The sequence below is a fragment of the Mus musculus genome, chromosome 2, assembly GCF_000001635.26.
Source record: "Mus musculus strain C57BL/6J chromosome 2, GRCm38.p6 C57BL/6J".
Classification (NCBI taxonomy): domain Eukaryota; kingdom Metazoa; phylum Chordata; class Mammalia; order Rodentia; family Muridae; genus Mus; species Mus musculus.
This window is the reverse complement of record NC_000068.7, coordinates 15,127,010-15,133,759: the sequence shown is the minus strand read 5'-3', so window position 1 is coordinate 15,133,759 and position 6,750 is coordinate 15,127,010. Positions and strand designations below refer to the sequence as shown.

General features: G+C 38.3%; 1 pseudogene; it reads right to left on the bottom strand.

Moving 5' to 3' along the window:
- Window positions 4,920-6,230, bottom strand: Gm13313 (predicted gene 13313; annotated as a pseudogene).

Here is a 6,750-nt window from a genome sequence, read left to right as displayed (position 1 = left end):
TAAAGAATTACACCAGACTGCTCACTAGAGACTATGAAAGCTAGAAGATTCTGGGTGGATGTCATACAGACCCTAAAAGAATATAAATGCCAGCCCAGACTACTATACCCAGCAAAACTCTCAATTACAATAGATGAAGAAACTAAGATATAACACGAAAAAATTTACACAATATCTCTCCACAAATCCAGTCCTTCAAAGGATATTAAATGAAAAACACCAACACAAGGAGGGAAACCACACCCAAAAAAGCAAGAAAGTAATATTTCAACAAACCTAAAAGAAGATAGCAACATAAACATAATTCTACCTCTCACAACAAAAATAACAGGAAGTAGCAATCACTTTTCCATAATTGGAAACAGAAACAAAACAGAGACACAGTGAAACTAATAGAAGTTATGAACCAAATGGATCTAACAGGTATTTATAGTACATTTCATCCTAAAGCAAAAGAATATACCTTCTTCTCAGCACCTCATAGCACTTTTCACGAAACTGACCATATAATTGGTCACAAAACAGTCCTCAACAGATACAAAAAGATTGAAAAAAATCCCATGCACCCTATCAGATCTCCATGGACTAAGGCTGGTCTTAAATTCCAACAAAAACAACAGAAAGCCCACATACACACAGAAGCTGAACAAGGCCCTACTCAATGATAAATTGGTCAAGGAAGAAATAAAGAAAGAAATTAAAGACTTTTTTGAATTTAATGAAAATGAAGACACATCATACCAAAACCTCTGGGACACAGTGAAAGCAGTGGTAAGAGTAAAATGCATAGCTCTAAGTGCCTCCAAAAAGAAACTGGAAAGAGTTTCCACTAGCAGCTTAACAGCACACTTGAAAGCTCTAGAACAAAAAGAAGCAAATATACCCAAGAGGAGTAGAAGGCAGGAAATAATCAAATTCAGGGCTGATCAACCAAATAGAAACAAAAGAACTCTACAAAGAATCAACCAAACCAGGAGGTGGTTCTTTGAGAAAATCAACAAGATAGATCAACCCTTAGCCAGACTAACCAGGGGAACAAAGACAGTATCCAAATTAATAAAATCAGAAGTGAAAAGGGAACCATTACAATGGAAACCTAAGAAATCATCAGATCCTACTACAGATGTTTATATTCAACTAAACTGAAAGTCTGGATGAAATGGACAATTTTCTAGACAGATACCGGGTGCCAAAGTTAAAACAAGATCAGATAAACCATCTCAACAGTCCCATAACCCCTCAAGAAATAGAAACAGTCATTAATAGTCTTCCAACCAAAAAACCCACAGGACCAGAGGGGTTTAATGCAGAATTCTATAACACCTTTAAAGAAGACCTAATAATACCAATACTCTTCAAACTATTCCACAACTAGAAACAAAAGGAACACTACTCAATTCGTTCTATGAAACCACAATTATTCTTATAACTAAACCACACAAAGTCCCAACAAAGAAAGGAAACTTTAGGCTAATCTCCCTTATGAACATTGATGCAAAAATACCCAATAAAATGCTTGCCAAACAAATCCAAGACCATCAAAATGATTACTCACCACCATCAAGTAGGCATCATCCCATGGATGCAGGGATGGTTCAATATATGGGAATCCATCAATGTAATCTACTACATAAACAAACTCAAAGGAAAAAAAAAAACCCCACATGGTCATTTTATTAGATGCTGAAAAAGCATTTGACAAAATTCAGCATCCCTTCATGTTAGAAGTCTCGGAAAGATCAGAAATTGAGGCCCATACCTAAACATAGTAAAATACAACAAACCAGTAGCCAACATCAAACTAAGTGGAAAGAAACTTGAAGCAATCCCACTAAAATCAGGGATGAGATAAGGCTGCCCACTCTCTCCCTGTCTATTCAATATAATACCGGAAGTTCTAGCTAGAGCAATTAGACAACAAAAGGAGGTCAAAGGGATACAAATTGGAAAGGAAGAAGTCAAAATATCACTATTTGCAGATGATATGATCGTATACTTAAGTGAAGGAAAAAATTCCACTAGAGAATTCTTAAAGCTGATAAACAACTTCAGAAAAGTTGCTGAATATAAAATTAACTCAAACAAACCAGTATCCTTCCTCTACTCAAAGGATAAACAGGCTGAAAAAGAAATAAGGAAAACAACACCCTTCAAAATAGTCACAAATATTAAGACAAACCTTGGTGTGACTCTAACCAAGCAAGTGAAAGATCTGTATGACAAGAACTTCAAGTCTCTGAAGAAAGAAATGGAAGAAGATCTCAGAAGATGGAAAGATCTCCCCTGCTCATGGATTTGCAGGATTAATATAGTAAAAATTGCCATCCTGCTGAAAGCAATCTACAGAGTCAATGTAATCCCCATCAAAATTCCAAGTCATTTCTTCACAGAGTCAGAAAGAGCAATTTTCAAATACATTTGGAATAACAAAAACCCAGAATAGTGAAAACTATTCTCAACAATAAAAGAACTTCTGGGTGAATCACTATCCATGACCTCAATCTGTATTACAGAGTACAGAGACAGGCAGGAAGATCAATGGAGGAGAATTGAAGACCCAGAAATGAACCCACACATCTATGGTCACTTGACATTTGACAAAGGAGCTAAAACTATCCAGTGGGAAAAAAGACAGCATTTTTAACAAATGGTGCTGGTTCAACTGTCAGTCAGCATGTAGAAAAATGGAAATTGACACATTTTTATCTTCTTGTAAAAAAAATCAAGTTCAAGAAGATCAAGGACCTCCACATAAAACCAGATACACTGAAACTTATAGAGGAGAAAGTGGGGAAGAGCCTTGAACATCTAGACACAGGGAAAATTTTCCTTAACAAAACACCAATGGCTTGTGCTCTAAGATCAACAATAGTCAAATGGGACCTCATAAAATTTCAAAGTTTCTATAAGGCAAATGCCATTGTCAATAGGACATAAATGCAAACAACAGATTTGGAAAAGATCTTTACCAATCCTACATCTGATAGAGGACTAATATCCAATATGTACAAAGAACTCAAGAAGTTAGACTCCAGAAAATCAAATAACTCTATTAAGAAATGCAGTACAGAATTTTCAACTGAGGAATATCAAATGGCCAAGAAGCACCTAAAGAAATGCTCAACATCCTTAGTCATCAGGGAAATGAAAATCAAATCAACCCTGAGATTCCACCTCACACCAGTCAGAATGGCTAAAATCAAATACTCGGGTGACAGCAGATGCTGGCAAGGATGGGGAGAAAGAGGAACACTCCTCCATTGCTGGTGAGATTGCAAGCTGGTACAGCCACCCTGGAAATCAGCTTGGCAATTCCTCAGAAAATTGGACGAGCTGAGGGCCCAACTATACAACTACTGGGCATATCTCCACAAGATGCTCCAACATGTAATAAGGACACATGCTCCACTATGTTCATAGCAGCCTTATTTATAATAGCCAGGATCTGGAAAGAACTCAGATGTCCTTCAACAGAGGAATGAATACAAGAACATGTGGCACATTTATACAATGGATGGATAGAACTAGAAAATATCATCCTGAGTGAGGTAATCCAATCGCAAAAGAATACACATGGTATGCACTCACTGGTAAGTGCATATTAGCCCCAAAGCTCCAAATAACTAAAATACAATTCACAGACCACATGAAGCTCAAGAAAAAGGAGGACCAAAGTGTGGGTGCTACGGTCCTTTTTAGAAGGAGACTAGAATACTGACAGGAGAAAATATGAAGAAAAAGAGTAGAGCAGAGTGAAGGAAGGGCCATCCAGAGATTGTCCCACCTGGGGATTCATCCCATATTCAGTTACCAAACCCAGACACTATTGTGGATGCCGAGAAGTGGATGGTGAAAAGAGCCTGATATGGCTGTCTCCTGAGAGGCCCTGCCAGAGCCTTACAAACACAGAGATGGATGCTTGCAGCCAACCATTGGACTGAGCACAGGGTTCTCAATAGAGGAGTTAGAAAAAGGACCAAAGGAGTTGAAGGGGATTTCAACCCCACAGGAATAACAACAATATTAACAACCAGTACCACAAGAGCTTCCAGGGACTTAGCCATCAACAAAGAACCACACATGGCTCCAGCTGCATATGTTGCAGAGGAGGGCTTTCTCATGCATAAGTGGGAGGAGAGGTCCTTATTCCTATGAAGGCTTGATAGATGCCCCAATGTAGGGGACCTGAGGGTGCAGAGGTGGTAATGGGTAGGTGGGTGGAGAAACACCCTCATAGAAGCAGAGGGAGGGAGGTTGGGATAGGGTGTTTCTGAAGGGGGGTGAGGAAAGGGGATAACATTTGAAATGTAAATAAAGAAAATACCCAATTTAAAAAAAAAATCCAAGTAGTAGCCACGTTTTACAGCAAAGGCCCACCTTGATGCTCATCCCAATTGAGAGCCAAAGTTCAAATACATGAACCTTTGGGTGATGTTTTACATTCAAACTACAACTCCCTTTTCTCTAATAATTCTATATACCATCAATATTCTTCATTAAACATGGAGTTAAAACATTTCTGTACTTGGTGGCACATGCCTGTAAACCTAGGTTCTGGGAGATCGAGGCAGGAAAATCCCAAGTCCATAGCCTATATGGACATTAATGGGAGTTCAAGTTTAGCTCAGTCAACTGAGCAAGACACTATCTCAAAATAAAACTGTTTATAAGGGCGGGGGATATAGTTCAATGTAGATTACATGCTTGAAAATTAAAAGCCCCTATTAGCTGCAGTGTGTGTGTTTTGATATATACATACATTCATATATGTATATGTATACACATATATGTATACATATATATGTGTGTGTGTTGATATGTAATATGAATAAGTGTGTACAGTATTTGTGTATGTATATGATATATAACTGTGGGCATGTATAGAGTTCAGAAGGTAAATGTTGGGAGTGAGTCTTTTTTTTTTTAACTCTTTATTAAGAAGGAACCTATGTCAGCACTGCTATGTAAACAATGACAAAGATCAAGGGAAACACATCAGGAATCGTGTAGACAGTAATATACATTGTCCTTTATATAATCAATGTATAATAGTTTAAAAAGAGTTTAATCCTTATTAAGCAAACATTTTTGCATACACATCCTTCTCTTTATCTTTCTGTGCCTTTATCATTTGTTTGACTTTTAGCAATTTGGCCTGGATAGCTTTATCTCCTGTGCCTTCTTAAGATCAGCCAATGCTTGATCAAACTCTTTCAATCCTAGCCATCCTTGCGCTTTTCAGTACAGTGCTTTAGTATTTGAAGGGTCCATTTCAAGAGCCTCTAAGCAACTGTCAATTGCCCCCTGCCAATTTGACATCTTCAGCTTACAAGCACCAATATTCAGTACACAACTTAAGGCTATAGGTTGCAGTCTGGATCTATCTGCTTTCTCAATAACAGCCTTTGAACTATCCACATAACTTAAAATCTTCACATATTGTTTAATAGACATCTCCCAGTTCTGAGATTTGAAAAGAGTATTTCTAATGTTTTTTAAGTCCTCAGATATTAATAAAATTTTATCTACATCTTTTAAATCTATATCTGCATCCTCAGGAAGTCTGGATGACTGTCACCAGAGCCATCTTTGGGAAATATTCCCCAGTCGTCCCCTTCTTTCAATTCTTCACATTCTGCAATAACACAGAGTTTGGCAGGTTTTTCACCATTCACTTCTACATTTCAAGCATCCTTGCCAACCTAGTCCTTTTATGACTTCACCAAATACCACATGTTTCCCATCCAAATGAGGAGTTGGAACTGTTGTGTTAAAGAGCTGAGAACCACTCGTATTTGGGACCTGCATTTGCCATGCTCAGCAAACCCTCCCGATCATGCTTATAATGAAAAATTTCATCTTCAAATTTTTCACCATAAATACTTTTGCCACCTGTCCCATTCTGATTTGAGAAGTCTCCACCCTGAATCACAAAGTTCTTAATAATTCGGTAGAAAGGGCATCCTTTAAAATGGAGAGGCTTTCCGGTAGTGGACCCAGTTCCTTTTTCTCCTGTACAATGCATGAAAATTTTCTGCAGTTTTGGGAACAATATCTGCAAACAATTCTAAAACAATTAGTCCAACTCGCTCCCCACCGATGTCCCCGTCAAAGAAGACTTGGAGTTGGAGGGCTTGGCTGCCGGGGATGCGTGGGACATCTTCACTTCAGGCGCTGGGAAGCAGGACACGGGTACCTCGTGCGCGAGACCGGATCAAACTCTACTCTCTGTTTTTGCTGCGGTGAGTGCCAGGTTAGCTGGCTCTTGAGCTTCCAGGCAATCATCTTGTCTTTGCCTCCCATTTTCCATAACAATGGTGAAATTACACGTGCCCAGTAAGACTAAATTTGGCTATCAGCCATCTCCTTGACCCTTAATTTTAAACCAAAGGAATATCTGTCATATATCATAATTTAAATATAACAATTTAAAATAAGGAGATATGAGGGGAAGAAAGCAAACAGTGTAAGAATGGATAAACATTACAGTGGCAACACCTATAATCTTAGCACATCGACAGCTGAGACTAGAGAATTGAGAGTTTTAGGCCAGCTGTGGCTACATGTCGACCCTCTTTCAACCTACCTTCAAAGAGACCTACTTCAAGTGTTCTTGATCTACAATGATCTATACAATCTCTCTTCTCACTTAAATTTCAGCTGGATTAGCCTCATCTTTACCATTTTTGTCTAATATCTAGAGCATTCCCATCATATTTTAGTGGGGTTTTTGCACTCATACAGTTAATC